The sequence below is a fragment of the Camelus dromedarius genome, chromosome 7, assembly GCF_036321535.1.
Source record: "Camelus dromedarius isolate mCamDro1 chromosome 7, mCamDro1.pat, whole genome shotgun sequence".
Lineage (NCBI taxonomy): Eukaryota > Metazoa > Chordata > Mammalia > Artiodactyla > Camelidae > Camelus > Camelus dromedarius.
In genome coordinates, this window is record NC_087442.1 from 55,395,517 (window position 1) to 55,409,059 (window position 13,543).

A 13,543-nucleotide genomic window follows, 5' to 3' on the forward strand; every position below is an offset into this window, starting at 1 on the left:
AATTTAATTCCCAGAGTCCAAGCCATGAGGCCTGTTGCATCCTAGAGTTCTTGAATCAACCTGAGCTCTAGGGTCCTCCCCTCTAGGAATGTCATAGAGCCACCGGGAGGGGGATTTTCCACAAGATTCTTTGCCTGAACCATAGGAATAACCTTGGACTTTTACAATTGATTTTTGTTCAGTAAAATATCCCACCTTGATGTTAGCCTTGACGTAAGATTCCTACATTGTTTCCACGAACGCTGCTGCTGTTTAAGGGAGATCCCCCTTATTCTTCAGCAATCCCTGAGTCACACTTAGGAAACACAGAACTCACCCAGAAGTTGTGTAAAACCTCTGGCAAAGATCATCTCTAAGGTTCCTTCCAGCTCTGGAGTCCTTTGACTCTGCCCGTCAGAACAGCACGAGCACCACGCCCCAGGGTCCCATGGATGACAGTTGATGCTGTTTACAGCATATGCAGAGACATTCTGGTGCCCCCTCGGGGGGCCCTGGAACATCTGGTAACCGTCATAATTCCTTCCATCCTACTCTCTTCTAGCAAGCAGAATTGTTTCCTCCTGTGACTCAGTCACTGTTCAGGAGAGAAAGATACTCTCTGGAGTAAGAGACTGACAGACAGTGCTAGTACTGAGAAATGAGCCTTTCGATGTTGAAATGTCCCGTTTCATCTTTGTCTAGAGTCCAGGGTAGCCATGGCAGATAGCATCACGTAAAATCCGAGCCAGCACTTGAGGTTGGAAGGTGAAGAAGGGGGTTGTTGCTCCAGATGTTTTATGATGAATGTTATGTATCCTGCTTTTTTCTCTGTAGATAAAATTAGCTATGATACATTCAATTCTACTCTAAAGGGAAAGGACAGGAGATTGACAACTAGGAAAAAGAAAGCAAATGAAATGCATTCCGTTGTGCTTATATACTCACTTCAAATCCTAATTTGTATCGAATGGCACTCTGTATTACCCTCTGAGTTGCTGTAAAAATAGTGAAGCTCATATTTATTTTAGCATCATTAGTAACTCCCATAATGATACTGCTTCTTGATTCTTTTTCCTCAATTTAAATATTTTTTCTTATCCTCCTATAGATCTAGGGAGGAACTGGGATCGCAGGTATTACAGTAAGTATATTTGAGTGGGCTAGGATGAAAAAAAACTCAAAGATGAAAAGTTAATTGTGCATGGAACTTCTGCTTAAATATTGTAAAATGAAAAATCAGGTTTCACTTAATGTAATGGTCTTCCTGGGTGTTTGTGCAAATTGAGTATGTAAAATGCTGGAGGAGATGGCTATTTTTTAAAAAAAATCAGTGGTTAATTTTAATTTTCTCTGGTAAAAAAATATTTTATTGGACAAACAGTCACCTCCTACATTGTCTTATTAACACTAAAGAGGAGCAGAAGAATGAGCTGGTTATGTCTAGTTATATTGGAAAGTAACGAATGTTATAACCTAAAAGTCAGATTGATAACTCACAATATATGTAAGCTGGTTTCACTTTGTCCTCCTCACAAACAGAAGTGTATCGTTGATACTCAATTTGTCATTATTGTTCTTTATCAGGACATCTCCATTGTTACATTTTACTTCCTGACATGTATCAGTTGTAGTACAGCTCAGTATTTCAACTTAGCCCAACTATAAGGGTGTATGAAATCAGGAAGAAAATTTATTATTATAAATCCTAGAGGTTGTTCCTATCTACGTGTAACTGAAACATAACTGTGCTGGGTAGAATCAGTGCAAAAGCTAGAGACCTATAAATACTACTCCAGTGTATCACGTGGTCACCTGGTGAGTGTTTAGCAGCTGCACCAAATGTCGTTTTGTAATTAAATCAAGCCCAGGGAATTAAAGTTGATTAGTTGTACAGACTCTACCTCTAGGCCTGGCTGTGGCCGTAGATTTTGTTTTATAATTAAGTTAAAGCTCAACTAGGGAAATGAAGAATTAGAACCTTTGAGTCTAGCAAATAATAAAAGGACTTTTTTCTCCCACTTTTCTCACAAATTTCACAACTTTGTTAATAACCTCAAAGCGTTTAAAATCTCTGTTGTCCTCCTGATGTGTCCTTTGTCCAGGCTCCCAGAGATCATTAGGACTTGTTGCTGATGTTACTGTTCATTTTTCCAGTTGCCTTCTAAGGAGCAGGGCTGGGGAAGGGTTTTAAGAGGACCCAGGAGTTTTATGTAGATTCTCTGACAGACCGAGGGGTGTAACAAAAATGAAAGATGAATGAGAACTCAGAAGACAATTAGACTCTCCAGAAAGAGAGAAACATTTTATGTGTAACAGAAAAAATATTTTAAAGATCATCAGGAAAGCAGTCTCAGATGTCTGAGCACAAGTAGAGGAACTGCTCTGAAAGTCTGGCGGTGATGTGGTGGTGGGGGAGCATGTGGAATCTTAGAGGATGTTGAACCTATGAGAAAACCCAAAATCTGCCTTCTTTCAGTTTTTGCAATTTTGTGTGTGTTTTATTTAGAAGCATAAATTTGGTGAGGTAAGAGTGTTTTGTTTCCCAAATTGGTTGGTTAGAGACAGAAGGTGGCAAGGCTATTAGACTAAAAGTCAAAAAATAATCTGCTGTCTTACTGATTACTTGAAGATACTGTGAACCAAATATTGTTTCCATATTTCCCTCCCCTCTGTTAAAAAAAGATAAGTGATACCACCCGTATTTCATTTCCACGTGTTCTATTTCAGATATCAGAGGATTGACACCTTTCTGTGTAACAAAACCACACTTTGTTATTTCATTTTTTGTGTTACATTGTAAAGCAGTAAACCTCAGCAGTTTCAAAATACCTGTCACTCCAGTGCTACCTGTCTTACGTTTCTCCACATTAGTAAAAGTTAACATGTGACCAATGACATTGACATGCATCAGTCACATTCATACTGGACAGATTTTTATGAAACAAAAAAATAATATTTCTGTAGAAGTGAATCAATACCACAATTCCTTATTACACAGCTCAAGTACAGTAGAAAGAGGAGTGTTGGGCCAGGGCCCTTCAAGTGTGTTAAGACGTTCTTGAAGCTCAACTCCTTCCTCTTCCATTGGGTAAAGCATGTTGAAAGTCAAATAAATGGGAGTGCCGTGATTATTTTGGATAACCTTAAATTACTTTATTTATTTTTTTAATTTTTTAAAAATGTATTTATTAAAAGTGACTTACTCAAAATATCATTAACAACAAATGTTTTACATACACCTAAAACCTGATTGTAACACACCACTGTGTCATGCCACAGTGTTTACAGACTATCAGATTATTAAGAATATCCGCCAATGAATTTTTCATGTATAAATAGGAGGGCTGTGTCAGTAACGTTAGATATTTATAAGTCGTATATAGATGGATGTAAGATATGTGGACATATGTATGTATTCATGATATGCAAGTATTTGTTCAGTTTACCCTGTGAGATGCTGGACCTGCTTTCACAGAGTGTGCTAGACCCCGCAGTGTCAGGCGTGTGCACTATAAAGTCAGGTTCCTCTCTTATCTGCAAATCCATTGAATTACAATCTATGGGGGCAAGTCCCAGGAAGCTGTGTTTTTTATGAAGCTTTCTGGATAATCCTGATGCACAGTCAAGTTTGTGAACCACTGAATTAAAATGAGAAAGGATTGTTTTGGAGGAACCTAAGACCTGACCCTGTTACCCAAAGACTCCTAGCACCAAAGCAAACTGGCTGGACTAGGCTAATGCTGAAAAAGACCTTATAATTAAGACCATGTTGAGATTAGTACTGGAGTAAGCCTTTAAAGTAAGTTTTTCTGCCTCTTTTTGGAACCTTTTCTGCATATCATCAGAAGAGCCAACCCTGAAGGCCGTGGTTTTAGAAGTAAAGGAGCTGGGATTTTATACTCTCACATCAGTCAACTACTGGCCCACAGCTGCTGGCTGGAAGGTGGTTCCCAGAAACTTCCAGCTTTCTATGTTGGCCAGACCACCCTAGTGCCTAGGGTCATTCAGCTGAAGGTCACAAACAAGATAGTAGCAACAGAATCTGACAGACAGGTGCAAAGATCCAGTAATAGGGATCCCGAGGGATTCCAGCTGCACAACAACACTGTCCAGTAGGAGATCCAAATACAGTGGGAAGGAGAACAAATGTTGCATATACGAAAACAAACCTAAAACCTGATCATAGTGTCTTCTACGCTACAGAGGAATTCCCATGAGGATACAGTTGCCAGTTTCAGGAAATGCTTTGATGGGACATTTTGGTTAGCAAATCTGCAGTACCCTCTACATTGCCTGAAAATAAGAGAAGAGCTGAGTTCTGCAAAGTAAAATAAGAGAATTTTTAAGTTACCTCTGGTAGCATGGGGAGAGAAGTAAGAAGTTTGGGAATGATAAAAGAAGATGTCAGAAAGGTCTAGGAGAAGAAGTGAGAGTAAGGAAGAAAGGGGGAAAGTTTGACGAGGGTCACAGATAATTAGAAATACCCTTTGGTATGTAATCGGTGATTTGGTCTTCAGGTTTGTTCGGGAGAGTACCATTTTCTTGAGGTCATTAATAGCACTCCTCTTTGTCCTCAAAAGTGTCCTGGTTTGACTAACAAGTAGTATGATCACCCGAGAAATGACTGATAAATTGTGAGGGCTCAAAAGTCTGGAAACACCCAAGCAGCAGACATTGAGATTATTTACTACTTGAAAATGTTAGAATAACTTAAAATTGAAAAACGCAGTCATAAATATTTTTGCTTTTTTCCATCAAGGGAATGCCTTTTGTGCCATATTTTTTTCATAATTATTTATCAGTGATGGACAAAAACATCATAACACACAAAGAGGAGTGATGAAAACTTAAGTTAAAATTTGTGTAAGTTTAGAAGGGAAACTCACCTAAATAGGATTTGTTTCTAAAATTTTGGCAAGAACTCGAGTTCAGATCAATTGAAATATCTATAAAACTAGTTGAGAACACAATTTCAGAAGCATGATCACTTTTTGGAACTGGAATCTACTTCTTAACATAAATTACAAAGCCATTACATGGAAAAGCTGATCTTTTAAATGCAAGAATACATCCTACAACTGAATTGTTTTTCCATAATTTAAGCAATAAATCAACAGGGGAGTTTCCTTCCTGTAGAATGCCATGTCACTTAATGTGTTTGGAATTTAATTAGGTTGGATATTATGCTTAAAACTAAGGTCTCTTACTTTATAATTAGGATCATCTAACGCTGTTGGTAGGAGTTCGTTTCCTATAATTGGGTTGAGATTCTCTATTCAATTTGTTGTAAAGATGAAAGTCATTATAGCCTTTAAGAAAATTTAAGACAATAGGTTATTCTTCAGTGTTGGTTTGTAGTAATCACAGTGTTATTTTGGCCTTAAAAAATCTGGCATCAAATTCCCTTATCTGTCTGTCCTTTGTGTTTTGTATGTGTGTGTGTGAATTATAATATATTTTTGATATATTGCTAATAAAAGTTATTTGGGAGGGTGGGTATAGCTCAGTGGTAGAGTGCATGCATGAGGTCCTGGGTTCAATCCCCAGTACCTCCATTTAAAAAAATTTTTAAGTTTTTTTTTTTTAATTAATTTTCTACTTGTAAGGAAGTCATCAAGATTGAGCCAGTGTTTTTGTTTTTGTTTTTGTTTTTTTCCCATAGTGATGTCTTAGCAAAGAGTAGGGTTTTATGAGGAATTTTCTTCTTTAAAGTAGGGTAGGTGTAGCAGAAACCTCAGATGAAAGTTAAGTGAACAGTAGTTTGCTTACCACTTGAAGAGATGATATAAATTTCCCTCTAAGTGTCAGCTACCACTTCAAATGGCAGATGCAAGAGAAAACAGCCTTTGACTTTGCGTAGGTGGTCAAGTGCTTAACACCATCCAGGGCAACCAGCTTTCTCATAGCTGGGTCAGTAAAGGCCAGCATGATTGAAGGCATATCTTTCAGTCAGATTAGGCAGTTTATTAAACCTAACAGATGAATCTCACTCCCTACATTTTCCTTCCTTGTTTGCTTCTATGGCTTTGCTTCTCTTATCTCCTCTGCCAGATTTTTTCTTCTCTCGATTTCAATTCTATATTCCTCTGATTTCCTTCCTACCTCTCAGGCTGTGTGTCATTTAACTACTGCTGGGGAACAAAATTCACTGGCTGAAAACGAAACCAATTGTGATTTCCCATGATTCTGGGGAGCTTCTGTTCAGGTTTTACCTGGGCTCCCCCCTGGAGGCTTGGCTATGCCTGGAGGAAGATCCAAGGTGGCCTCCTGACATATTTGCAGTTGGTGCTCACTGCCTGCTAAGGGGCCTTGGTCCTCCTTTATGGAGGCTCTCACCCGCTGTTGAGCAAACCAGCTAAACCAGCTTCCTTCCGTGGTGGTTCTAGGGCACTGCTTTAACAAAGGACCAAAACAGAAGCTGACAGACCTCTTGAACTTGCACAATGTGACTTCTGCCACATTCTTTTTTTTTTTTTTTTTTTTTTGAAGCTACCACAATTTACTTATTTTTTTAATTAAAGTATAGACAGTTTAGAATGGTGTAGAGCATGTTTCAGTCATATATATATTCAGTTTCATATTCATTATAGGTTACTACAAGATACTGAATATAGTTCCCTATGCTATCCAGAAGAAACTTGTTTATTGCCATATTCTTTTCATTAGAGGAAGTCACGATGACAACTCAGATTTAATGGGTAGAGAAATATGCTCTGCCTCTTGATGAGGACATTTCAAAGAATTATGTCAAAGGAATTAATTTACTTCAGTCTACCCTCTGGCCACAATTGTTGTCACTCCTCCCACATGCAAAGTACATCCCATTTTCACCGAAAACCACCAAAATTCCCATGCAATTATGTCATCAGGCTTAAAGTTCACTATCTCATGATCTGCATCTAGTTCAAATACAGGTGAGGCATCTTGGCTACAACTACTGGGATGTGGCTACTCTTTTTTTTTCTCCCCCATATATTTGCTTTGAGCTCTTATTTTCAGAGAAGCTGTTTTTTCCTTTGAGGCAACTTGTCAGAAATTCTCTCCTGTGCATTTGAAAGTCATTTAGTGCTAATCCTTTAATTACAGATTTTTTGAGGGCGAAAAGAAAATAAATCATACAATATGAAAATATATAACCACCTTATTATAGGCAAATAAATATGACAGTCTCATTTGATCAAATTAAAGTTACACAACTTGACACCTTAAACAGTAATGTATTTTGTATCTACCACATAATACCACACACACAGCAACAACAAAAATTTATTTCAGATGATAGGATTAAAATGTTTATTAAAATTTTTTTTAATGTGTAAGTGCTTTTGTCCCTAACTTGTATATTGTCATTTCTTTGTTTTTGAAAAAAGTGGTTTATTGTAGTGCTTAAATTTTCTTCATGTTAATTAAATCCCATATTCAGAAGCCTTTTCTGTGAGGTTTGAAAGAGCTTTTGATTATTGGGGTTTTTTTCCTTGAAAATAATCCAGTCCTGCAGAATCTTTCAGTTTAGGTGAATATCTGAAGAATTATTTAAGGTGTCAAGACATGGAAAATATTACCCTCACATTGAAAGATCTTTTAATTTATAGCTACAATAAAAATTTGAATCATTTAGGTAATTCTCAAAAAAAAAAAAAAAAGGAACTCTTCAGTCCTTCACTTAAGGTACCCATTCTTTTAAGATCTTATTCTATACTAGTATCATGCTTTTCACAAAGTGATTTCAGAAAAGTGGTTTTCTTTAAGATAATGACTTCATATAATTATTGTTTCATGTTACTTGTCACAAAGAGCCTGATTTCAGTTTGAAATTGGAATTTTGGATTTCTAGGATGTGGCTACTCTTGAATCAGAGGACTGTGAACTAAAAAGACAAGATCCCTTCTACTAATTCTCTCCACACATACAACATACAATAATGTATGGGGACCAGAAGATCAGAATAGACTCTCCCACTCAAAAATGAGAAAAACAGTAAGTGTTCAGCAGTCTTTGGTCTACGTCCGTCCTGAAGCCCTGCCTCTCCCCCCTATTCCAGGGGCAGGGGAAATTCCTTGATCTAAGACTGTTTTTGTTCTCTGAGAGTGGTTCCCTGGTCCATTTTTCTTCTTGGCTCTTTGTTCTTCTCCCTGGGCTCTTGGATTTTCTGTAAGACTTCTTGCCTTTTCCATGAGAAATGGCTCATATTTGTAGCTGAGGAACTTTTCTCATTCTGCCTTCGCTCATGTAAATCAGAGAACTCAGAGGCCTTTTATTCATTTTGAAATGTCTCAATTTCTCTAAGACCAAGCTGACAGTATTTTTTTTTTTTAATCAGTATAGCACTCTTAAAATGTTTTGGGTTTCTTACGAATCTCATTGGAGGTCACTCCATGACCTCAAAGCCATATCCGTAATTTGTGTGATTTTGTGTTTTAAACAAGCCTTTTTACTTGGGCCAGGTTCGGGGACTGCTGTGCAAAATGCCTTTAAGATTCTCAGAAGCCCTTTCGTCTAGTTGAGAGAATCTTCTACATACCTCTTAAGTCTTCCTGAAGTCTTATCAAAGGATTTGTAGCTACAGCCTTGAATCACTTTTTACCTTAGACCATTTATTACTCTGAAAATCTTTCGCCACATAACTAGGGATGAGAAACAATTTTATCTTCCATTTCAGCACACCACGGCATCCTCTTAATTCCTATTGCACACTGAATTGTTCCTTCTTTAGTTTCCTTCTCTTCCTATAACGTATCATTCTCAGGAGGAAGACATTAAATCAACTCTTTTAACATTTGTTCCTGGAAGTATCTTGTCTAAACTCACTGGTTCATTAGATACATCTTCTGTCATGCAAGTTCTGCCAACTTTTCCATCAGTGCATAACATGAGACTCTCTCCATCCTCCACTAACAATCTTCTCACCTACTTTTAGGCCTTTACCTACGCCAGGTCTCAAAGCCTCAAAGGTCTCATTTTAGGTTTTTGTGAGAGAAGCACCCCACTTCTAGGTACCAAGTTCTATACCAGATATGTATACTGTATAACAAAGCACCCTGAACTTAATCTTTTTGTTTTTTTTTTTTAATTTCTCAATTCTGTTGGTTGGCTAGGCAGTCCTCTGTTGGTTCCTCCTGGAATCGCTGTGCAGCTGCATTCAGCTGGAGGGTTGGCATAGATGCTGTCCAAGTTGGTCTCACTGACATCAGTGAAGGTATTTGGTTTTTCCTCTGTGTGTCATCTCCTAGCCCAGTAGACTAGACTGGCTTATTTTCAAGGTGATCACAGGGCAGTGTTCCAAAACAGATGAAAGATCTCGTAATGCCTGAGTTCTAGAACAATCATAAGGTTACTTCTACTATATTATTTGGATCAAAGCCAGTCATAGGACCAGCTAGATGCAAGGGACAGTGGACTCTGTTATACCTTTGTATGGGAGGTACTTGTCAGAATTTGTAGACATGTTTAATCTCCCATAGGCTACTTCCTCTGTTTCCTGGGTACCATATTCTTTCTTAGCGTCTTTCTTAAATGTTAACACTATCTTTCAACCTTCTGCTATTGAGCTCTACCTGGAAGCTCCAGCTGAATCTTACTGGCATTTCACAGTCATTATGTACCCGAGTCAAACTCATCATCTTTCCTCCAAAACTGGTTTCTCCTCCAGTTTTCCTAACCTTGTTCATAGCACCATAGTTTGCTTCATCCTGTTGACAGAGTGACAGTTGTGAAGAGACATAAAGGAGGTAGAGAAGTCAGCCCCTTGAGAATCTAGGAAGATAATATTCTAGGCAGAAGGAACACCAAATGCAAGACCCAGAGGTAGGAACTTCTTTGAATCTGAGGAACAACACAGTGACCATTTTGGTTGGAGTAGACCAAATTAGGGGCAGAGTAATCAGGAAAGAGGTGAGAGAGGTTGTGGAGAAGTGAGAACTTACCGGGGCTCTGGCTTTCGCTCTAAGATGGGGATCTCCTGGAGGACTGGAGCAGACTAGTAACCAGGACTGGCTTAGATTTTTAAAGAATCATTCATGTTGCTTTGTTGAGAATGAACTTTGAAGGAGGATAAGAAGCGGTGAAGAGGCTATTGCAGGAATTCAGGTGAGAAGTGCTAGTAAGGCTTAGATAAGGGTTGCAACAATGGAAGGGGCAGTGCTAGTTTTAAAGTATTAAACCTGTTGTCTGGGAAGAACTGAGGCAGTTACTAGAGGTAGTGGGATCCCAGGGTCAGATTTTCCCGAGCTGGGGGTCACAGGTCTCCCACCATACATCCTATTTAGATGGCGTAATTTAGCTGCTTTAAATCTCTTGCTGGCTTCCTGTTGCCTTCTGCGTAAAGTTCAGAGCTCTTTGGGAATCAAAGAATTTCTCCCCTGATTCCATCCTGCCCTTTTACCAGCCATCTTTTCTGTCCTTTTATTTACTGCATCATTGTACATTTATAGAATTTGGTTGTTTCCACTTTACTGTTACCCATTATTCCCTCTATACTGTTAGTTACTGTGGGGTGAGGATCATGTCTTATTTACTTTTATATACCTATTTCCTAGCACTGTGCTCCACAAAACAGATGGTCAGTAAATCTCTGATTCATCACTAATTTCTTGCTTTCTTTTTATTCCTAAACATCACATCTTTTCAGGAAATGGCTCTCAATTTCTCCTTAAGTAAACTTTTGTAATTGCTCTCATTGCAAATTCAGACTTTGCCTACCAGATGTCAGATAAAGCATAACACCAAATTGCACACTCTATTACCGTTTCAATATGCCTTCAAATTCCATTACTCCCAAACCCCACTACGCCAGAGCAAAACAGCCACTGCATTTGCATGAAGGGAAAAAATAAACAGAATGTTCATAAAAACCTGTCATCTGAAGGATTCTTCTCACAGCATTTTATCCTTAGTCTGTTATTTGCTGAGATTCAGTTTTCTGGAACCTAGTCATTGAAGCACTGAGCATGGATCCCAGTGCTAACTTTACTACTTTCTTTGGCAAGTTACTTAAATCTTGTGGACTAAATTTCCTCATCTGTGAAATAAGGACAGTATAGTTACCTACTTATAATACTGTTGTGGAGTATAAGTGAGTTGATGTATATTAAGGGCTAAGAATTGTGCCTGACACATAATAAATACTATTTAAGTATTTGTTGTTACTGTCACTCATCTGAGATGAGTTCAGTAGTGTCCTATGTCTGCAAGTCTGTTTCTGTTTGGTAGATGAGTTCATTAGTATCTTCTTTTTTCTTTGCTTTGCAATTTTTTTTTTTTTTTTTTTAGATTCTACATATGAGTGGTATCATGTGGTATTTTTCTTTCTCTTTCTGGCTTACTTCACTTACAGTGAGAATCTCCAGGTCCATCCATGTTGCTGCCAATGGCATTATTTTATTCTATTTATCACTGAGTAGTATTCCATTGTATAAACATACCACAAGTTCTTTAGCTAGTTAACTGCTGACGGACATTTAGATTGCTTCCATGTCTTGGCTACTGTATATAGTGCTGCTATGAACATTGGGGTGCATGTATATTTTCAGGTTAGAGTTTCCTTTGGATATATGCCCAGGAGTGGGATTGCTGGATCATATGGTAAGTCTATTTTCAGTTTTTTGAGGAATCTCCATACTGTTTTCCATAATGGCTGCACCAAACTACATTCCCACCAGCAGAGCAGGAGGGTTCCCTTTTCTCCACACCCTCTCTAGCATTAATCATTTGTGGACTTTTTAATGATGGCCATTCTGACTGGTATAAGGTGATAGCTCATTGTAGTTTTGTTTTGCATTTCTGTGATGATTAGAGATACTGAGCACTTTTTCCTGTGCCTATTGGCCATTTGTATGTCTTCATTGGAGAATTGCTTGTTTAGGTCTTCTGCTCATTTTTGGATTGGGTGGATTCATTTTTTTCTTATTAAGTTGTATGAGTTGTTTAAATATTCCTGCAATTAAGCCTTTGTCAGTGGCATCATTTGCAAATATTTTCTCCCATTGTGTTGGTTCTTTTTGTTTTGCTTATGGTTTCCTTTGCTGTGCAAAAGCTTGTAAGTTTAATTAGGTCCCATTTGTTTATTTTTGCTTTTATTTCTATTGCCTGGGTAGACTGCCCTAGGAGAACATTGCTAAGATTTATGTCAGAGAATGTTTTACCTATGTTTTCTTCTAAGAGGTTTATAGTGTCTTGTCTTATATTTAAGTCTTTAAGCCATTTTGAGTTTCTTTCTGTGTTTTTTATTTGTTCTAAAAATTCCCTGATGATGTAGCTATATGGATGTCTCATAATTATTGGGGAAATCCATACTCAAACTTTACACACCTCTGACATCTATATAAAAGTGTAAAAGATTGATATGTTATAATATTGGTGAAAGCTGTAATTTTTAAATACCATATTTTGTGTTCCAGGAATACTTGAAAAAAAATTACAGCATAATTTTATTAATTCTGTTACTTAGAAGTAGCAGATTGTTTAAGCTTTGTACTCCTGGAATTGATCTATGACATTAACATGATTAAAATGTTGTTTGTTACTATGTTTTTAATTTTAAAAATAGATTTTCTTACATTTTCAGTTTGATGTGAAGAATATTATATATTTTATGGTACTTTGATACATTCATTTATAATGCAGTTTCATAGCAGGATGGGTTTAAATTAAATAACTTTACGCTGTTTAGATGGACTGTACTCAGGCATGGTCTACTGATTACATTGGGGAGAAAACAACAAACCAGAATTGCATCTGAGTCATAAAAGAATCCCTTACCTTTTTTCAGAGAGTCGTATCTTCTCCTTCTAATTTGATAAAAGCATTTCAAAATGGATTTACTGAAAGCTTAAAGTGTAGCTTGGTCAATAGAAAGATTAATATTAAATGTGAAAAACATGATGATGTGTATGAAAAATGTACTTTTCATCCCCAGAAAATGGAAGTATTTATCTCCTGTTAAAATTAAGAAAGGCAAGACTAGGTCCCTGCTGTTTCTTTTTAAATAATCATTTAGCTAAATTTAAGGGGAAATTTTCTTTTGAACTTTCCTTTGACAAGATTGTATTTCATGTGGAGGTGGGGGTATGCATTGACCATACACTCTGATTAAACATATCTTGATTTCTTAACGTCTTTACTCTTTCTCAAAGAAGAATGGCAGTACTTCTTTTGAAGTAGAGTGGTGCCCATTATTTTAATTTGACTGCCTACGTACATAAGGGAAGGCAAATAGAGTTCTGGGGCCATTCAGGGCACCGTGGCGCAGACTGTATGGAGCCATGTTTCTGCCTGGCTACGCATATAAAACATATAAAGATGGAAGACATTTTTAAAACCAAATCACCCCTCTAGTCATCTAAAATAATTCATCTATCTTGTGATGTTTCCACATCCGTAAAAAGATTATTATTCTGAAACAAATTAGTTTCAACTCAAGGTTTACTGAAACACTCAAAAGTGTTACTCTAAATGAGTGGGGTTCATGCTTTTTGCAAAAAAACAGTTGAAGCCTTAAACCTGCTCCAGCTGAAGCAGTTGAGAAGACTGTGAGCTATACTCTGTTAGGAGTGAGTCACGTGGCACC

General features: G+C 37.5%; 1 protein-coding gene across 8 annotated transcripts in view; it reads left to right on the forward strand.

The window, feature by feature from the left end:
• Window positions 1-13,543, forward strand: part of THSD7A (thrombospondin type 1 domain containing 7A) — a 555,025-nt gene that overhangs the window by 416,758 nt on the left and 124,724 nt on the right. The gene's annotated exons all lie outside the window — the stretch shown is intronic.